This window comes from Halichoerus grypus, chromosome 9, assembly GCF_964656455.1.
Source record: "Halichoerus grypus chromosome 9, mHalGry1.hap1.1, whole genome shotgun sequence".
Taxonomy (NCBI): domain Eukaryota; kingdom Metazoa; phylum Chordata; class Mammalia; order Carnivora; family Phocidae; genus Halichoerus; species Halichoerus grypus.
The window spans coordinates 35,817,746-35,840,567 of record NC_135720.1 but is presented as its reverse complement, the minus strand read 5'-3'; the positions used below and the strand labels follow the sequence as shown (position 1 = coordinate 35,840,567).

Genomic DNA, 22,822 nt, shown 5'->3' with positions numbered 1-22,822 from the left:
AGAGTCCCTCTGTATAAAAACTAATCCATATGTATGAATACCTACCACATACTGGATATTGAACTGGATACCCAAAGATCAATTAAATAGTGCACCCACCATCAGGAAGTGCACAATATACCGTGGGAGACAGAGAATAAAACAATTATCGTACCAGTTGGTAAATGCCACGCTTTCGGTTCTGTGAAGCAGGGGCTTTGTCTTAGTGTGATATCACCGTCATCAGAATAGTATTTGGCACATGGCAGATATAGGAAAAAAATATTTGCTGAACTAACGAAACATATTCATAATGAATGTATTCATAAAATATGAGGTTCTGAGGTCAGAGAGGAGGATGGGGGTATAGGCTGAATGTAAAAGCAGGAAAGGCTTCCCAAAAAAGGAGGCTTCATGAATTTGCAAAGAACCCCAAATTACATTTTCCCCATGTTAGTTTCTAACCCATATCCAGTGTTAAATGCTGGCATATGCTCAGGCCCAGAAGGCAGGGGAATACATTGCTGCAACTGCTTTCATTCAGTATGAAATTCAGACTGCAGAGCCAAATGAATGGCCCGTGTGCTTATCTATTTCTACTTCTTTACAGGAAGATGTTCTCTATGTTGCTTGTATAATCTTAGAAACAAAGGCTGTGAGGACTGATTTGCCATAACCAAAGGTGGTTTGGGAACCAATCAACAAAAGCAGTCCCAAGAAAACCCCAAAATACAGCAAGCTGAACTAGGAAATCCTGGAACAGTCTGGGTAGGAACTACTTGCAAAGAAGCAGCCAAATTCACTTCATTAAATATTTATTGAATGCTTTTATTTTTAGGGTATTTTATTATATGTTCATTTAGTGCTAACCAATGTACTTTATAGGGCACCTGTGATACAACAATAATAAACCAGCGGAGTCACTGTTTATTATGAGTTTCCTAGTTTACTCGGCAAATGGTCTATTCGGTCTGCAATTTAAAACAGTGTGATGAAAGCAACGATAATGTAAAAACAATAGTAACTGGTGATGATTGAGCACTAATTCTGTCAAACACTTTACATATATTATCTCAATTAATTCTTAAAACACCGCCCCCCTTTTTATAAAGATTTTATTTATTCATTTGAGAGAGACTGAGAGACAGCACGAGCAGGGGGAAGAGGTGGAGGGAGAGGGAGAAGCAGACTCCCTGCTGAGCCAGGAGCCCAACATGGGGCCTGATCCCAGGACCTGGAGGACCTGGAGATCATGACCTGAGCCGAAGGCAGACGCTTAATCATCTGAGCCACCCAGGCGCCCCTAAAACACCCCTTTGATTTAACAAGCTCTCCTGGTGATTCTGATGCATGATAAAGTTTGAGAGGAGCTGGTCTAAAATCACTGCTCAATAAGTAGCAGAATCAGGTTTTGACCCAAATCTTTTCTATCTTTATTACACTAGATCATAAGGGAGAAAGGCTTAAGCCAGTCTGGGGCTGGAGATGGTGTGGGGAGCTAGGGACAATTTCTAGAAAGAAGTAACCTCTTATCCTGAATCTGGGAGGGAAGAGTCAGCCAGTTGAAGATGGAGAAGAGGGGAAAGGGAAGAACAAAGCATTCCATGTAGAAAAACCATTTCCAGGACACAATTCAGTATGTCTGTAACAAAATGTGAGGACAGCAAATGATGCTGATGGCATGAGTCAGATCTTGAAGGATACTGAATAAGGTTGTTGCAAGCAAAAGGTATCCATAATCAGACTGTCATAGAAAAAATACATAGACACAAAAGTAGAAGTCCAAGTGTCCATGAGGTAAAGGGACATCATGCAAGGGAAATGAGGGAAAGTATGCTCTAAGATTCTGAGAGCTTTTTTGAGTGGGTCTTAATTTTTCATTCATTCCGTAGATATTTGTTGAGTTCTGGCATATATATGATACTATATGGTTATACAAATGCGACTGAAGAATATTTTACTCTCCTCCCCACAAAGAGCTAAGTGTTTACGATGGTTAAAAGGATGCAGATAATTAGCTAAAACAGTAGACAGAATTAAGGAAGGGCAATGAATGAAGAACAAACAAAATATTGAGAGGACAAAGAGGCAACTATGATTCCAGATCTGAAGAGATCAGAGGAAATCATCTGAGATGGCCGATCTTTGAAGGATGTACAAAATTTCAACAAAAATAAAACCAAATAAAAAAAGCAGCAAAGACTCAGGGGAATAGGTGTGCCTTTATAGACTCACTGACTTCAGACAAGAAGTAATGGGGGTAGAGACACCACAGAGCTGAGGCAGAAGGAGACACTTTTAAAGCACTGAGGTCAGCTTGTGGAGCTGAGAAATTTAGACTTTATCCTGTGGGCAATGTTAAAATGAGCCCTCTAAATTAATATTGGAGAAAAGCTGAAACCAGGCCATCCTTTCCTAAGAGGCGTTTTCTATTTTACTTTTATTTGAATATTACTCAAGTGAGGTGTCAAACCCAAAGCTCTGAAAAAAGATTTCTCCTTGAATAAAGGTAAACTGCCTGTAAGGCACTTCTAAGACAAGTACCTTCAAGGATCACATTTAAATTTTCAATAAATATTTAATCATCTTTTCATATTCCAGTAAGTTTTTATTAACTTTCTGACTCCAATAAAACAAAGATAGGACTCACTTGGGTAGAGAAAGTTGGAGAACTAATATAAGTCCAGTCTCTTTCTTGTGAGTATAAATTTCCATCACCAACTCCCCCTGCTTCCCCCTCCCCCATCGTCCTGCCCCACCTGCATGCACAAATCCAGGAATCTCCTCAGGGAAGCAGTTTGGGACTCCACAACTAAATCTCACATTTTCTTTCTTTTCTTTTTTTTTTAAGATTTTATTTATTTATTTGACAGAGAGAGACATAGCGAGAGAGGGGACACAAGCAGGAAGAGTAGGAGAGGGAGAAGCAGGCTTCCCCGCTGAGGAAGGAGCCCGATGCGGGGCTCTATCCCAGGACCCTGGGATCACGACCTGAGCCAAAGGCAGACGCTTAACGACTGAGCCACCCAGGCGCCCCATAAATCTCACATTTTCATCTTTGTTCTCAAAGTAGGCTCTTCAGATGGTTCTCCACATAGATAAATGTGTTCAAAGCATGTCCTGTCCACATCTTAATTCTTTTCCTTCCCAGCCTCAACTAGTCCAAAAGAGGTTGCTATTCTTGTTCATCCATGTAAAGGCCAGGAATTAAAGGGTTTTTCCAAAAAACACATGCTTGCACAGCAATTATAGAAAATGGATTGTTCGTGTTCTAAAAACATTTTGAGACTGCCTTTTTTTCCTCATTTGAAATTTGGTCCATTTCTTAATATGTAACATCTTTATGTTTTCAGCAATTAAACAGAGGAAAACCTGTCTAAAATAGCACTGAAAGACATGATAATGTATAATAGTCTCCTATGTTTTTGCTAAAATTAAAGAGACCCATTTGTACAGTGATGAAATCAAGAAGGAAACTAAAGCTGTATTAATAGCTAGGATTTATTGAGCACTGTGTGTCATGCACATTCTAATCGCTTAATATGTAACTACTCATTTGATCTTACAAGAGACTTAGGAGGTTGACACAGTTACCTGAAGCACACAAAGGATAAATCATTCAGCTAGTAAGTGTTAGAATCAGGGTGTAAGTTATCCAGCCTCAGGGTTCTTGTTCTGAATAATTGTGTTACAATGTTACTCCAAAGGAAGAAAAGTATAAGGTTGGATGTTCTCTATGCTGTTAGGCCACTGCTGCATGGGCTTGGGGCCCTAGTTTCCGTATATTACACAGGAGCACTATGTTTTCCTATTTCAACATAGGGCTCACTGGCAGTAACACACACTCACAGTCATCCTTTAAATTTAGGGGAACATTGGGAAAGAGGCATGGGGATTTCCGATGGAAGGCTGGAGGAAAACAGAGAGGCAGGAACTCTGGCTATGCTGCAGTCTTAATGTTTATGTCCCCCCCACCCCACCCCCCAAATTCGTATGTTGAAATCCTAATGTCCAATGTGATGGTATTTGGAGGTGGGCCTTTGGGAGGTGCTTAGGTCATAAGGGTGGAGCCCTCATGGTTGGGATTAGTGTCCCTACCAAAAGAGACCCAGAGAGCTCCCCAGCCCTTTCTGCCTGGTGAGTATAGAAGTCTGCAACCCAGAAGAGGGCCCTCACCTGGCCATGAGGGCACAAGTCTGATCTCAGACCTCCAGAACTGTGAGAAATAAATTTCTGTTGTTTATAAGCTACCCAGTATGTGTTTTGTGATAGCAGCTCGAAGGGACTAAGACAGGCTTCAACCCATTTTGAAGGGAAACTGGAGAGGTTCTAGAAGTCTTCCTCCTTCCCTCCTGTTACATCCTTGACACCTACCAGAGAGCGTGGCAGAGAAGGGGCCAGCAAGGGCACGCAGAGATCTCGCTCACGAACACGTTCTCCACTCTCTCCCTTAAAAGGGGGGAAGCAGGATCCCAAGCTTTATACTAAGACATGATCTTGGGAGCCAAAGGGAATGTGGGGGAAGGAGGCAGACTAGGATAATCAGGTCATGCCGTTCTGTGCAAAATCGTCCAGCAGTTTTGGTCTCACTCAGAATCAGAGCCATACTTTACGAAGGCCTAGGAGACCTCGATCACACACTGGATTTGTCCTGGTAATGTTTTCCAAAGACTTCACCAGGCTTTAACCCAGACCAATTAAAATAGATTCTGGGGTTAGGCCTAGGCATTTTTTTCAGAGTTCGCAGGGTGAGCACCAGGTGCTCTGAGAATCACCTCTCTGCTGCCTGTGGTCAGTCAGCCCCCCACCCTAAACAAGCTCTTGCACCTCACCTGCCACCACACCCACCCCTGCTTTCCTTGAGCTCATGCGACAGGCATCCTTGTGGTTCCTCGAACATGCCAAGCATGCTCCAGATAGGGGCCTTTCCCCTGCCCACAACACTCTTCCTTCCTATGCTCCCATACCCACCCCTGCAACTCCTTCAGGGTCCTTAACCAGAGACCTTCCCCACCATTTCATATAAGATAACAAATAACACCATATAAAATACCTCCTCTACTCTCTTGTTCGGTGCACTGCGTGTCTTCTCACCCTGCTTTATTTTTCTCCATAGCTCCTTTCACCCTCTGACTTGTGTATTTGATTCATGGCTAATCTTCATTCTGGAACATGAGCTCTACCCACACAGGAACTTTGTATTCTTTGTTAGAAGTCCACCTACTACCAGGTCATTGCTCAGACAATACCAACTGAATGAAGAAATTACCACTTTGACCTTACTTCTCATATAGATTTGTTTTCTGAAGCATTCTAACTCAAGCAGTTCATAGAAGGTCAAAACAAACAAATAAATAAAAGTCCATTTAAGCTAAAATTTACAAGTCAGGAAACGACTAAATAAATAAATAAATAAAAGTCCATTTAAAGCTTGTAAAAATAAAAATGTCTCATCGTTTTCTACAGAAAAAGTCTGAAGCAAAAAATGTATGAGCTGAAAAGTATTTACGATGGGACATATGATATACCTTCACTGTGCTCTAATTGTTTTCTTGATTTTTTACCAATCCCATTTTCCCCAGTGTCAAAAATTAAGATTCTGGGTCTCAGAATCATTTTGTAAAAGATATCTGGTACCAACACTCTTTGATGGGCTGTCAGCTTTTGTGACTTCTACTCATCAGCTCTTCTCACACAGTTTCTCTTCTGTCCCTGGCCCTCAAAGTCTCCAGAACCTGGGCTTCTCTTCCTGCCTTCAAGCCCAGGTCACAGGGACTCTTCTCTGAGTTGTTTTCTAAAAGTGCCCTCTCTTTGGGAGGCCTGGGTGGCACAGTCAGTTAAGGGTCTGTCTTAAGCTGAGGTCATGATCCCAGGGTCCTGGGATCGAGTCCCACATCAGGCTCCTTGCTCGGCGGGGAGTCTGTTTCTCCCTCTGCCTGCCGCTCCCCCTGCTTGTGCTCTCTCTCTCTCTCTGACAAATAAATAAATTCCTAAGAAAAAGGGGGGGCTCTCTCTCTGCTCTCAGTCATGGAGGGACCCAGTCAGTGACCGTCCCAACCCTTTCACTTTCCCTAGCCTTGGAGAAACATCAATGTGATTACTCTGATGTGAACAAAGTCATTTTCCATATCATATCACTCACCAAAGGCCTACAAAAAATACTCTGGAAATTATGGGCATAAAGGCAACTAACGTTTGGGCTCCAACCACTGTCTGTTATACATTAGACTTAAGACTTTTTTACTGATTAAAGCTTTCCACAGTAAGACTCTACAAAACTGGCTGTATTTTTCCCCTCCCAATAGGCAGTCCACTTGCAATGTGCCCCATTAAGGGCCGAGTCTATTTCTGTGCCTCTTCAAACAGGTCTGGCTCTTTGACTTGCTTTGAGCAATAAAATCTGGTGGGACTAAGATGTGGTAGGAGAGGTGACATGCTAGTTCTGATGCTACCCTCAAGGGATCTGGCACACTTCTGCTGACTCACTCTTAGACACATGCTGCCCCATATGACAGGTCTAGATTAGCCTAGAAAGAGTCACATGGCCTAGTTATTACTCCCATTGTCCTAGACAATAGCCAGCAAACTTTCAGATGCAGAGCCTTGATTGTCAGCTGTCAGCTGGCCAAAAATAATTGCAGGGACCCAATTAAGACCAAAATAATCTATATAGAGGACCACAGAATTAAGTAAATAAACAATTATTGTTTTAAGCCACTAAATTTTGGGATGGTTTGTTACATGGCAAAAGCTGATACATTTACCAAATATTTTTCACCATTGGAATTGAAAAAGCCCCGGTTGACATTTATGGGAAAAAAAAAAAATCCCCTATTCAAAATCCCAGAAAAGCAAAAGACTCACGTAAAACGTCAAGAAAAAGAGTTGAAGGCGGTTCTCAAACATAGGAAAAAATAAAGCTCAATGTACTTTCCTTGTTTTTATTTTTCTCCTGCCTTTGTCAATATTTTGATTCCATATTTTTAAATAAAACTGAGCTTTAAACAAATTATTATAAAGGCTCACCTTTCAGTTCCAGATTGCAGATGCTTCTTTTCATAAAAGTAGGTGTTCAACTAGCACCAAAGGTGTGATATGAGTTAAAACCTAATAAAGTTCATCCTAACAGTCAGGCTTATTACAGGGTCTGACTCAGCACATTTTTGAAGTTAACACATTTGAACTTAGCTTTTATTCTTCCTTTTCAGGAAGAAGTGATGTATACACATTTTCAGTGTTTCCCTAGATCTGTTTCTTATTTATATGTCAGTTCTATCTTTAGTTTATCAAATTTTGATTGTCCTTTTGTTTCTATAATTTCCCAGGCAGAGGAAGAAAAATAACTTTAATTTTACAAGACTTTCTACTTAAGTCAATTTACAGAATTGAAAAGTTCTTTACAGAACTTAAAGGCAGTCATACCCAGAAAATCCTCAACTGTAATGTAAGGATTAGATTTTTCAAATTTCTACTGATGGTTAGTTAAGAAGACCCAACTTTGGAAAAGAACAGAATTGAGAACAGAGGAAAAGAAAGTCACCCTTAATTCATCTACTCCAAGAAACAATCTTGGAAGATTCAGGAAAGGAACTGACCAACAGTTTAAATCTGGGATTTGTTCCCAGAAGATTCTAATAAATAAAAAAACTGTGAACTTTTCATTCTTAGGAAAGATAGGGATGCCCTTTTGGATTTTGACACAGAGGTGCATGTCACAGATGTGGAGAGGTAGACCTGGTGTACAGAAGTGTGTGTCATGGAGGTGGAGTCCCACATCTGCAGGAATAAGTCAACCTTCTTCTGCCAGAAGGTCATCTTCTTTTCTGTCCTACAAGCCCGGGCCCCATTCCTATCTTCTGAGTTATCAGGCTTCCACACCTTTTTTCTTCTTCTTTTTTTTTTTTTACCTCAAGTGAATGCCTAAATAAACACTTTTCAAAGCTGGTAAAGCTACTTTTCTTGCTGGTAAGCCTCGAACCATTCCTATTTTTTCTTATTTTATTTTTAGATAAAAGAATCCAATAAATTTTCCTTTTCTTGACTTCTCCATCCTTCTCCCTTTGTGCTGAGATAGATAACTACAGCAGAGGTCAGGTTGACTATAGAGTTGTATAAATTCTTTATTGCTAAGGAATATTAATGAGTGAAATTTGTAGAGCATGCTATCAAACTAGGCCACCGATGAAAGAGAAAACATTTGAATCTTTTTGCCTTTTTAAGAATCAGGATTATCTCAAGGCCACATGGCTTTGAATGGCTCTAGATTTGCATAGTATCTTTCCTTTATGAAAGTTGGTTTGGTACCAGTAATTACTTTGGAACTCTTCTGCTCTTTTCCTAGCATATTGCTTGCTAATAGTGCATAAGTGTTTTTTTTTTTTTTAAAGATTTTTCCCACTTATTTGAGAGAGAGAATGAGATAGAGAGAGCATGAGAGGGGGGAAGGTCAGAGGGAGAAGCAGACTCCCTGCTGAGCAGGGAGCCCGATGCGGGGCTTGATCCCGGGACTCCAGGATCATGACCTGAGCCGAAGGCAGTCACCCAACCAACTGAGCCACCCAGGCGCCCGTGCATAAGTGTTTTTACGCTGGAACTCACTTTCCATGATTAGTACAGTGCAAGTCAGGTAAGCCAGAAACTTGAAGAGCAAAATATTGAACTTCACCCCAGAAAATCAAAGAGATCTTAAAGACCATGAGATATCAGAGAGAAAAAATAAAAGAGAAAGAAAAAGAAAAAGAAAAAAGAAATGGAGGCTTCTCTCATTAGTGGGATGTGTTTATACTATAGAACCAGAAGAAGTGAAATTGTGAGGAAGCGGGAGTTGAAATTGTAATAGTTGGGTCTTACGTAAAATATCCCTTTTAAAAGTTAGGACCCAATAAGGAGCACCTGGCTGGCTTAGTTGGTAGAGCATTCAACCCTTAATCTCAGGGTCAGGAGTTCAAGCGCCGCGTTGGGCATGGAACCAATAACTGCATGCTTTCCATTGTGTGCTTCATACCAACCATATGATCAAAACAACTCTTAGGCCCTTCGGGAGAAATAGTCTCTGTATTCTCTAAACTACTCTAAGGACCCTCAAGGGGCTCAAGGTTTCTAATACAAGAAACTCTCACGTCATTGTAGAAACCCTCTTTTGGAGCAGGGTATAGGTTGTTAGTGGGTTTTCCAAATTACTGATAATAAACGGATCCCAAGTAAGACCATCTTGCCTTTAAAAAGCAAAGACAACATAATAAGTGCTTCTCTGTCATCCGTGTCATACGTTACACCAGATAGGAACCATGCAAACGCCTCAGAAAGTTTCACACAGCAAGAGATTTAGAACAGGAAGCTCTCTCAGTTGACCTTATTTCTTTAAATCTGAAAACCTGGTTAATGACTTTTGAAATAATAATTGTTAAAAAAATTATTTTATGCCTTAGACCCTTGATCCACAGTAAATATATACTTACTAAGCTATGAATGTCATCAGCAAATGCAGAGCTTTATATTCCCTTCTAATTTGCTCTAGTCAATGAATTGAGCTCTACGCACCATCGCATTTAGCAACTAAAATGCATTTAGAAAATTATGGCTGGGCAGTGATAGCAGGGCCTTATGGCTTTTTTCAATACTGAGCCAAAGGAGAAAAACTACACTGCAGCCAGCATTTATAAACTGAAATGATGATTTGTCCAGTCTTTTTTATATTGTGTCTCAACCGGGCTTCTACCTTATTAATACAGAAGTTTTTGTATCAAGTTCAAAATCTTGTAAGAAATATGCTTAAAGTGCCACTGGAGTGGCAGGATGCTAAGGAGTGGTACTTAGGTACTTTAAAATGATTCTTTATACAATTACATATTTAAGATATTTTGTGATAAAATTTTAAAGGTCAGAGTATTCAATTATTTCTGAAATGTACTGAAAAAGAGTAGTTGTAAGTTTCTGGAAGAATTCCTAGGTTAGGTTAAAAAGTGACAGCCCATAGTTGTGCTTTAAAATTTTTGGAATTAGTTGCCAATTTTTGAAATGTGGGGGTGCGTGAGTGGCTCAGTTGGTTAAGTGACTGCCTTCAGCTCAGGTCATGATCCCAAGATCCTGGGATTGAGCCCCACATCGTGCTCCCTGCTCAGCAGGGAGGCTGCTTCTCCCTCTCCCTCTGCCTGCCACTCCCCCTGCTTGTGTTCTCTCTCTCTGTCAAATAAATAAATAAAATCTTTAAGAAAAATAAAATAAAATGTGGACAATTTACATTCTAAAAATCAAGATTTCCAGCTTTGCTTGAAAAATGGGAAGATCTGGTAAAATTAGGTCCTGATTATGGCATGACATCCTTGGGTTGGAACTAAATATTGAGACATACAATATCCAGTTTGCCCCATCAGTCTTAACACAAACAGCTTCTTTCATTTATATAACCAGCTTGGCCCCTGGTGACAGTGAAATGTTCAAACTCTGCCTTGGACTGCTAAGGTCACATATGTGGAAGGTGCCAAAAAAAACCAATCTTCCATTCAGCACCCTATAGGAATCCTTTATATACTACCTAGTCTCTGCCTGTGCTTTTCCAGGAGCTTGCTCCCATATGAGGCAGGCAAGCCAATCCCTTTACAAACGTCTCTAATGGATAAACTGTCTGTATTCTGATCCTAAATCTACTTAAAGTTAAAAATGACTCAAAGTGGGGTGCCTGGGTGGCTCAGTCAGTTGAGTGTCCGACTCTTGATCTCAGCTAGGGTCTTGATCTCAGGGTCATGAGTTCAAGCCCTGTGTTGTGCCCCATGCTGGGCATGGAGCCTACTTAAAAACAAACAAACGAACAAACAAAAAAACCCAAAATGATTCAAATAATAAATCTACCTTATCTTCTATATTAAATCCCTCCAAATACTGGAAGAGAGTGATCACATGTCAAGTATCTTCTTCTTCAGCCTATATATATATGGAATACTATACATATACATATACATATATATATATATATATATATATATATATATATATATATACTCCCCAGTTTTTTAAACATTTATCATATGACATGGTGTCATATCTAGCTTTTGGTCAACTAAACTCCTTAAGCCTCTTTTTGTGTAAATAGCTATGAATATACTTCTATCCTTTTGTATTTGTGTACATTTTTAAAAATCACATCATAGGACATCACATTTATTCATATTAAATTTCATCTTATTAATGCGGGTTTAGTACTCTCTTATGTTATCATTTTAATTTTTTGTTCTGACTTTGCCTGTTATCTTTCTTGATTGCTACTAAGGAGGATTCTGCTTAGTTTTTTTTTTTTTGCTTAGATACTCTTTAGAGTATAATAGGTATTTACTAGAGACATAGTTGAAATTATTTGAAAACAAATGGCGTAAGAAGACTGAGTTAACTTCCTGTAATGAATTTATGAAAACATTTATGAAAAAAGTATGACAATCACAATCTTTATAGTTTTTATCATATACCAAGTAAGTAAAAATCATGAATAAAGTATGATTATAGAATATTTTCTCTGCAAATCTTACGTGGATTGGAAAAAAAATCTTGTTTCTATGGTTTAATTCAGTAATAATCAACGATTCCTGAGAAACTGGCCCTTTTCTATTTTTAAGGATAGAGAAAGTAGGGGAAGAAGTAATTGGTTTAATAAAAAAAAAATCACATAGCATATTTAAAAAGGCAAAGAACTAAACCCAAGCTTTTAAAATGAAATAACACATCCATGGAGTGTGTTTTGTTTGTATGTGTATGTTCACATTCACAGGGCAAATGAGTATGGGTCTGTGTGCATGTCTATGTGTGTGTGTGAACATGTGTATATATGTGTTGGAGCACACATGTGTATTTACTTATGTGTGTTAGGTCCTGGAAGGAATTTCAGCATATCTTAAACACTGCTCAGTGAATTCTAAAACACAAAGACAAACAGAATCTCTGTAACCTCTATCTATATACCAAACACATAATCTGAAATCTATTATAGGTATCACTAGAGAACACATGCTCATTGAAATCTTACAATCTGATTTTACTTCATATTAAGAGGTATTGTAATGTCCTTTGGAAGTGTATTGTATCTGACCAAATTAGTTCATTTCAAAGTAATTTTGGAATAAATGGGCAATCACTAAATTTCTGAAATTTTAATTTGAACAAAAACAAGTACCATATTCTAGGCTAAGTAAATTTACTTAGGCCCTTGATATAATGTCAAGAATATACACATGTGCACACGCATCTTTTTTCGACATGAGAGCAACTTAACAGCTACGCCTATAGTAGTGCCTTTATAAATAATAAATAAGTACCCAGGGGAATACATGCATGAATATAAGAGCATGAGATATAAAAGGGATAAAAATAAAATATTCCATATATTAAGGAAGTTATGGAAAGCAATCACAGATGAATCAGATTCATTTCCTAAGGTATTATATTTTAAAGAAAATTTACTGTTTACATTGTTAGTCAAATAGAATTTGGGGCTAATAAAATATGGAAGCTATCACTTTCTCCTTATTAAAATATACTTGAAGGCAAAAATAAAAACACAGATGCAGTAACACTGGAAGCTAAAGTTAACAGTCAAGCATTTTCCAGAATCTGAAAAAAATTTCCCTTAATAGCAGTATCAATGGAATTCAATGAAGAAACATAATGTATCTTATACGTAAACTTTACTGTCTAAAACAGAAGAAATGCAAATGCAGACCAATCAAAACCAGACATCCCTAAATCTTAAAAGGTTAAACACAAATTTACCATATGACTCAGCAATTCCACTTTTAGGTATATATCCAAGAGGAATGAAATCCTATATTCACATAAGGATTTACACAAGAATATTCTTAGAAGCATTATTCTTAATAGCTCAAAATTGGGAACAACCCAAATGTTCATCTACTGGTGAATGGATAAATATGGATAAATAAAATGTGGTATCCTTACAATACTATACTATTCAGCAATTTAAAAAAGAAGGAATGAACTACTGATACATGATATGACATGGTTGAGCCTTGAAAACATTATGTTAAGTGAAAGAAGCCAGACGTAATAGACACATACTGTATGAGTCCTTTTATATGAAACGTCCAGCAAAGGCAAATCAATAGGTAGAGGAAGTAGATTAGTGGTTGCCTGGAGTACCAAGGGGGAGGGAAGGAATGGGGATTAACAGTAAGTAGGCATGAGGGATCTTATAAGATAATGAAAATGTTCTAAAACTAATTTATTGTAGTAACTGCACACCTTGGAAAATTTACTTAGAGATCACTGACTTGTATAGTTGGAATGGGTTAATTATATGACATGTAAAACCTGGCTCAATAAAGTTATTAAAAAGCAAACCACTAGGCAGCCAATACTTCTACATCCCAGCCTACTTTCTCCAATACATGCATAAATATTGCACAGATACTGCTTTATCGTGTATCTGGAGAAAGAGCCTGGCTGATTTGCAATCAACAGCTCTCAAGTTATTAAAACTCCAATGCTCCAATACAAGTAGGAGCCAAGCAGGGAAGGAGTTAGATGATTAATTTGTGCAATGAATCATTAGATAGGTTCTTTTCCTATCCAAGGCTTCATGGGTAGAACCACAGGCAGAAAAACCTTGGGAACACCCAAATTGGGGTTTGTTGGTTTTCACATACTACTGGTAAAAAAAAGAACAACATTTTTCTAAGATTCAAATTTTCCCCATATTCAGCATGCCTGAGTGCTCCAGTAATAGACTTTCTCATATTCCTTCCGAACAGGCCAGAATCAGATAAATGTCTACCAGCCATCACATGTTGGATTGGAGCTGTGTGTATCAAGTTGTGCGATAGCTTTGAATCTGAAAGCAAGCAGTGAGAGGGACTACGAACTAGTGACACAGTGAGTGAGGCTTGAGACAACATTGAATTTAAAAGGAAAGTCTGACATTTGATGATATTTTTTAAAAAGAAAAAAAAGTAGAAAAAAATAAAAGTGCATTGGACAAAGGCATTTCAGTGGGGAAAGGAGAGTCTTTTAAAGAAATGGTGCTGGGGCTGTTGGAGATCCATATGCAAAAAGATAAATATAGATGCCTAACTCACACCATACAAAAAATTAACTCAAAATGGATCATAGGCCTGAATGTAATCGCTAAAACTCGTAAAACTCTTAGAAAAACAGTAGAGTGATTTCCCTGTAGGTTAGGCACAGATTTCTTAGAAGTGACATCAAAAGCATATGTGATAAAAGAAAAACATTCATAAATTGGACTTCATCAAAATCAAAAACTTCTGCACTGCAGAAGACATCATAAAAAAAGTGAAAAGGCAAGCAACACAGAAAACATTACAAATTACACATCTAATAAAAAAAAAGTGTATCCAGAATATATATAGTTCATATATTAATTTTTTTAAGAGTTTAAGCTCAATGTAGGGATTGAACTCACCACCCTGAGATCAAGGCTCTGAGATCAAGAGTTGGACACTTAACCAACTGAGCCACCCAGGCACTCTCAGAATAAAGAGTTTAAATTAGAACTCAAGAATAAGTAGACAATCCAATTTAAATGAACAAAAAATTGAATAGATATTACACAGGAAAAGCACAGGAAAAGATGTTCAACATTATTAGGGAAACACAAATTTAAGCCACAATGACATACCACTTAATGCTCAATAGAATAGCTATAATAAAAAAGATAGGCAATAAGGGTTGGCAAGGATGTTGATAAATTGAACCCTCTTTTGCTGGTAGAATGTAAAATGGTACAGGGGCTGCCAGGGTGGCTCAGTTGGTTAAGTGTCTGACTCTTAATCTTAGCTCAGGTCTTGATCTCAGGGTTGTGATTTCAAGCCTGGTGCTGGGCACCACACTAGGCATGGAGCCTACTTAAGAAAAAAAAAAAGAAGACAATCAAATGGTACCTTACCAATTTAAAAAAAAAAAGTGGTGCAGCCACTCTGGAAGACAGTTTGGTAATTTCTTTAAAAAGTTAAACATAAATTCATCATATACCCATAAATGTCTTATTTACCCAAGAGAAATCAAACATAGGTCCACATGCAAAACTTGCATGTGAATGTTCATAGTAGCATTATTCATAAAAATGGAAAAAACTAATATCCATCAACTGAAGAATGGATAAACAAAATGTGATATATATATATACTTTTTTACATATATATACTTTTTTACATATATATGTATATATACACATAATCAAATATTATTTGGAAATAAAAAGGAATGAAGTATTGATAAAAAACATTAGGCTCAGTGAAAGAAGCCAGATGCAAAAGGCCAAAAATTGTACGATTATAATTGTATGTATTCACAAAATACAAAGCTATAGATTTAGAAAACAGATTAGTCCTGACTGGGGTTAGGAGTGAGAACAGGAGGTGACTGCAAGTGAGCACGATAGATAAATGTTCTAAAATTGTATTGTGGGGATGGTTGCACAATTCTGTACACTTACTAAGAGTCATTAAATTGTATACTTAAAATGAATTGACAGTATGTAAATTATACCTCAATAAAAGCTGTATACAATAAAGTGTATTGGGTAAACTAAGAAAAATGTATTCAGCTAAAGAGAAAGGAAAAAAACAAAAATACATGTTTGAAAACTATTTACTCTAGAAAACAGAAGGCAGCTTTAAAAATATTGTATTCTTAATAAGATAATGAACATGGCCTCTATGAACTAAAAATAGAAGGTCATAGAGGAGATTAAGATCTGAAGACTAGGAAGCTATTGGGAATAAGAAAACTCACAGAGGACACTAAACTTCAATGCAAGAATTAGGGAGTCCCTGGGTAGCTCCGTTTGTTAAGCATCTGCCTTTGGCTCAAGTCATGATCCCAGCATCCTGGGATCAAGCCTGGCATCTGGCTCCCTGCTCAGTGGAGAGCCTGCTTCTCCCTCTCCCTCTCCCTCTATCCACCCGCCTGCGCCCCCATCCTCAGCATGTGCTCTCTCTCAAATTAAAAAAACGAAATATTTTTTAAAAAAGAATACTTCTATGTGTTTGAGAATATAACCTTGAATTCAATGTAAGAATTAAATTTTGCACTGGAGTCTTCAAAGAGCACGACTGACATAGCAGAAAATTAACTCAATGATACTGAGAACAAACTTGAGAATTTGTCCGAGGACACAGGTGAAAAGGACAAAAAAAAGGTAAAAGGATGAGAAGTAGTAGGGGGTACGAAGTGAGCAAAATAGAGCATGTGTGATTGTCAAGCCTATACTACAAGAAAGCTTCTCTGAGATAATTAATAAATAAGTGTTTATTTTCCAGATTGAAGAGTCTACATGTTCTGGACATATAAACAAAGACCATCACCTAGATATGTCCTGGCGATATTTTTGAACTGGTTATTCTCCTTAGCTATCCAGACTCATTCTTGCCCCTTCTCTGTCCTGCTCTGTGCTTCAGGAGGCTGACCTCTGCATACTTTTTTACCTATGCTCCCTTCCCTGCCAGTCACCTTCTAGTTGGGTTTGGCCAATAGAAGGCATGGGCAGAAATGCTGAGGGATGGAGGGTAGGAGGAAAGAGAGTCTAGGGTATTTCTCCTCACTCCCTCACTTTTTCTTTTTCTCTTTTCTTTTCTTTGTTCTTTACTTTTCTTTTAACTATGCTTTTATTTTTTTTAATTTATTTTTTATTAACATATACTATATTATTGGTTTCAGAGGTACAGGTCTATCATTCATCAGTCTTATATAATACCCAGTGCTCATTACATCACATGCCCTCCTTAATGTCCATCACCCAGTTACCCCATCCCTCCACCCCCTCCCCTCCAGCAACCCTCAGTACTCCCTCACTTTTTCAACACCATATCTTAGCAGTAGCTAAGGCACATCCAGATGACAGCTCCCACTGGGTGGACCCTCCTCCACAGTTCCAGCTTTCACTGGCCCCTGGAACACCATTTCCTCAGCAGCGTCTTTATATCTAGAGGTGGTGATGGTTTCCAAGTGTTGCCAGTCTTCTCTGAATGCCTGACCAGCCCAAATTAAGAGTATGTTCTCTGAATCCTGCCCACACCACTGTGAGTAATCCTATATATATGATCCATCTAGGGTGACTTTCCTTTCCTATGGAGGACTGTGATTGATACAAAGGGTAAAGAAAAATATCCATAACTATGTAGAGAGAACACATTCTGACTTACAAAGGAATCAAAGTCAGACCAATCTCCTATTTCTCCACTGAAAAACAAATGCCAGAAGATAATGGAACAGAATATATAATGTGAAAAGAAAAAATTTTCGCTCGCTAATGCCATTCTGCCATTTCTGTGTGAAGTCAGCCACATATTATTTTCAAAAGTACAAAGGGTCAGAAAGTATAACATCTACAAACTTTTCCTGTAAAAAAGAAAAAAAGTCAAGATCATTATCTAATCAAATTAAAGATTATTTAAAACTGAGGTTCAAAAATGTAGTTGTGGTTTAAAATCACTGATAGTAAGTATTGAAATTGGATGTATATTGTTTGAATTACATATGAAGCAAAAGATATTCTTTAAATTGAAATTATATACTATAACAGTAAGTAATAGTAGCAATGGTAGTTTATAATCCTATGTTAAATTAACAAAGACCAAACAGTAATCCAAGAAAGAATAAAAATTCTTCCTTGTTTTACTCTTGACTTTGGTAATTGGGAAAATGGAGGATCATACATGTATTACAAAAAAAAAAAAAAAAAACCCTTGAAGTTAATACTAATAGAATTAAAAATAGAATAACTACCTTCCAAATCATTGCAGAACATAATTATTCTATTTTAAATGTAGCTATACCTCTAAAAGAAATAATCTGATAGCTGTATTTTATCCTCAAAAAACAATACTTTCCATAAAACAGATCCTCCTAAATACATACAGATGGCTACCATTTGATAAAGTTCTATGAAAATCTTTTCTTCCATATGCAAGGAAGCAGTAGATGCAACCACATACTGACGTTAGTCACTCTTTATGCACTTGAATACAATAATCAATTGGGCTAATTATTTCTTCTATTATTCAAGGTTCCTGGCCAATATAATGGTAAGAACATTTACTTTGTGAAGGAAAGAAAAAATAATGTAGTTAATTTTATTAACCACTTACCAACATGATTAATTGGCTAGACAAACTGGAAATAACTGAGCTAGCCAGCAGATGAATATAGACTATTTTGAATTTTTAATTTTAAGCGCTTCTGAGCTGAATCACACTGAATATAAATGGCCCCATTAAGTGAAATATAGAAGTATAAAATGGAAAATGTCAGGAGAGAAGCTAAATGACATCTTTAAATGTCACCTTCAAATGTCATTTACCATCTGGATAAAAATCAGTTTAACTGACCCTGAAATGTAAAAATGGAGTAAAAATGGAGACATCAAATAAATGATTGTATTTCCATTATAAATGCAATGAAGTCTAAAATCTTCAAGATATAACTGAATTTTCAACTTAGAAAATACTTCATAATATACAGTGAAATTGCATGTTATATTTGCTCAAATGTAAAACAAGTATTGGAAAACAAAGGAACCGAGTAAATTCTAATTTAAGAGCTAAAGATGAGCTCCTCTGACAGCAATCACATCTTCTGAAACACCTCTTCTCTTGCCCAAGCATTTACAGTTTTTGTATATCTAACAGTCTCTCCATGTGAATTAAATAGAAATACGGTTCTTAAATTCGGAGAGCGTAGAATTATCTATGGAGTCACTAAAAGGCACGAAACAATCTAAAGTATCTTGTGCTTGAATACAATAGCCCTCCTCTCTCTGCTGTTTCTCTTTAAGAAAAAAATTTATAGAGCAGCAAAGGTAGGAGAGACATTTATCCAGACAAATCAGCGGTCAGCCCTGTTGGGGGGTGCAGGGGCAGACAGTCTAGCTGCACTGTCCCTTCAAGCCTCTGCAGGTGTGAGGTGCTAGATGGTGAAGCGGTCAGGTCTAAGGACATGCCTCGTGGAAGAAGTTAGAATGGCTTTACAGTGAAGGGACCTATAAAGTGGGACTTCACTGTCATAGACACTCCTGGGGAAAGAGAAAGCAGAAGTGTTTCAAAGCCCTGTGTAAAAGAGTTGGAGTCCTGGGTACATCTAAAATTTCACTCTCATGGACTCAAACATTCTTTTTAAGAGTTAAGTCTTAATCAGCGAATCTAGAACTATGTGATAATGACAAGAGCATCTGATGTCTATACCACCTTATGGTTTATAAGGCACGCCACACACACTCTCTTCTGTTTGTCCTTGCGAATGGACTGAAGAGGGAAAATTGTTATTTTCCTTTAAGAGGTGATTAAGTTGAGAGTCAGCTATTAGTGATTTATCTGAAATAACACAGGTATGAATTCTGTAAAAAGAAGAGATGGCATCAACAGACCTGAAAACACATTTTTTAGCCCTATGTTTCCAGTTTCTTTCTTTCTCTTTCTTTCTTTCTTTTTTTCTTTCTTTCTTTCTTTCTTTCTTTCTTTCTTTCTTTCTTTCTTTCTTTTTCTTTCTTTCTTTCTTTCTTTCTTTCTTTCTTTCTTTCTTTTTCTTTTTCTTTCTTTCTTTCTTTCTTCTTTCCTTCCTTCCTTTCTTCTTTTTCTTTCTTTCTTCCTTCCTTCCTTTTTCTTTTTCTTTTTTTTCTGCAAGGATTTCCTTTCTGTGAGATGAAACAGTTTTCCTTTGGACACCTTGAAAGTATTCTCTATATACTTGCTTAGTGCATTTTCCAAATGTGTGCTAGAGGTGCAGAACTGGGGAGATTCTAGAACTGAGGTCCCTAAAGAGGGCAGGTCATTTGTGGGTCTGGAAGAAGACAGAGGTGCTTGTGAAGGGGCACCCTGAGTCCCAACAGTGCAGTTGGGCAGCACTGGCCAGTGGAGACTATGGGCTTAGAGGCAGGCAGACCAGTGTGGACCCTGCCTGCTTACTAGTGATATTAACCTTGGTGAGCCTTGAGTGTTTATCTCTAAAATGAAACTATTTTTAAAAAAGATTTATCTGAGAGAGAGAATAGGGAGAGGGGAAAAGGGAGAAAAATCTCCAGCAGACTCCCTGCTGAGCGCGGAGCCAGACGTGGAGCTTGATCCCAGGACCCATGATATCATGACCTGAGGTGAAACCAGGAGTTGAACTCTTAACTGACTGAGCCACCCAGGCACCCCTAAAATGAAACTATTGACAACATCAGTATACATAAAGTCTCTGGCACAGTGACTGGCTAATAATTAGCACTCAGTGCTGGTAGCTATTGAGTAGCTAGCTGCAGCCCTGGGGTAATTTTCCTTATCTGTCCAGCCAAATCACTACTGAACTGACTATCCCAAACATCGAAGATTTAAAGCAAATAGTTGGATAGTCTTTGGGAGTGACAAGATCTGCAGTCTTCTCTCGTTCTCTAAACCTGCATTTCGTATGGTCTCACCAAAGGATATAGAAGTCAAACGCAGAACTGATGTGTAAGGTGTCAGGGTTGTCCTCTTGTTTTCGAGCTCCTGTCCTCATTCCCCCCTCCCAGGAAGCCTATGAGACCTTATTCCAGGGAAGAGTTGTTGCTTCTGGGGAATAACAGGTTTGAGAGAAGCAAGGTAGAGGACTAGAAGTTTCTAGGAGATAGCGAAGTCTCAAGTAATCTCTAATTCTGGAAGCAGGGAAAGGCTGGATTTCCTCATCCATTTCCCTCTCTCTTGTTTGTATTACAATAGACACCACGGAAAGAGCCCTGTTTCTGAATCGTATTTCTTGTTCTCTCCACAAAATAGGGCCTGAAACACCTCTCCTAATTTCCATATATTATCTCACTCAAAATTATTTATTGTTTGTGGCCTTTGTGTCAACAATTTCTGGTTGTTGTGGACACGATGATGAGTAAGACAAGATTCTGTTCTTACTCCCAGGAGGTTTACAGTCTAGTGTGGGAAAAAGATATATACAAATTAAATATGGAATAAACAGTTGTTATTATATTACAGAAGAATATGGTCTAATTGATTAAATGCCAGGCACTGAACTGGATGTTGAGGATGCTACAGCGATCAAAGCAAGTATCAGCCTCTTCCTCATAAGTTTTCCATTCTGAGATAAAGAACATCGAAGTAGTCAGTAGAGTAATGCACATGTGTAAATATTGTCAAAGTGCAACTTCTACAAAACTGTCTTTCCTATCAGAAAGTAATTAACTTGAGGTCAGGGACTACCCTTACGGTTACACTGTTATCTTGTTATATACACTTATATATATGCTCAATAAATGTTTGCTAAATCAAAGTCAGATCAAAGTTTTTGGTTTTTAGCCTCGAGGAAAATCCTGAGGCAGAGAGATGCTATTTTCTGCACCACTAGAAGCAGGGCCCTTCTCAGGCAGTCAAGGGTAGAGGGGAGTGGTAGAAAATAATGTTGTGCCCTCTTTAATACCCATCACCGGGCTCGTACTGCAAGGAGCACTGGGTGTTATATGAAAACAATGAATCGTAGAACACTACATCAAAAAATCATGATGTATTGTATGGTAACTAACATAACATAATTAAATTAAATTAAATTAAAAAAAAAAGAATGTTGTGAATTACAGCCCCAAAACCTAAAGGCACCACAGGGACTAGCTGGGTCTCAGCTATACCCATCAGCGTCCTTTAAGGAAAAGACTAGGTTGTTTAATGGAGGTCAGTTCTATGTGAGGTTTTTCTCTGTCACACACACACAAAAGCCTAGTGACCTCAAAGAGATTTTTTTTATACGCTTGGAAACAAAAAGACTTGAACCTTCAGAAAATGTCAGAGAAGTCATATCATTTCAATAATAGCAAAATTAAAATGTTTGGATGTTTAGCTGATGACTGCCCTCATTTAGTAGAAACTCTGAGTTTAATGCAACACCCTGATATCTGTGTCTTTGCATCTATATGTGGCTTCTATATGTCCAAACTACAGTAGGCAATAAATTTACTATCCAATAAATATCTGTTGATTGAATGAATGAAAAAAATAATCACAGTAATAATAATAATAGTAGTGAAACAGACTGGCATACCTGACTATAAATAAAACTTCCGGGGAGAATAGAGATGAATAATAAAGTAGAAAATGACATTTTTATAGGAACCTTTGAGAGTATTTAGGTTAACTTCTACATTTATGAATAAAGACTATGCATTTCAAGTTATTTGTTCAAAGTCACAGGGAATGACAGGCGGGCCTCAAAGTCAGCTTCTAGACACCATGACATGTGAACTTTCTAAAAAAACGCACTCAAATTCACAGCTAATGACAAAATGTCTAAACTTTATTTTCTGCAAAAGTGTAATTCTTGATTTATTGATTGTATAGATGAGAACTGACGGTTGTTACAAAGGCTCAGCCATCCACTGGTCGTCATGTGAGCCATCCACTGATTGTTTATAATCGTGAACATTTCCCTGTACTAGGATGAATTTTCTTCATGGTTGCTCTGAAGGCCTCCTCTAAAACTTGGTATTGCCTCCATATCCAGTCACAGTTAGGAAGTAATTTCTCTCAATTTTTCTCTCCCTGCCTTGATTGCTACTGAGCTCAGAGTTGTTTCACAACAATGCACATCCCTTGGATTAAGTTTTCTTTCCTCTTCCCAGAATTCTTACTTGACCAAAGTTTTAAACCCTTCTTTCTTTCTTTTTTTTTTTTTTAAGATTTTATTTATTTATTTGACAGAGATAGAGATAACGAGAGCAGGAACACAAGTGGGAGAGGGAGAAGCAGGCTTCCCGCTGAGCAGGGAGCCCAATGCGGGACTCGATCCCAAGACCCTGGGATCATGACCTAAGCCGAAGGCAAATGCTTAACAACTGAGCCACCCAGGTGCCCCTAAAACCTTATTT

The 22,822-nt window shown here is 37.9% G+C and overlaps 1 protein-coding gene across 4 annotated transcripts in view; it reads right to left on the bottom strand.

The window, feature by feature from the left end:
- The window catches only part of MTCL3 (MTCL family member 3), a 44,543-nt gene that overhangs the window by 9,925 nt on the left and 11,796 nt on the right, over positions 1–22,822 (bottom strand). The window lies entirely within an intron of this gene.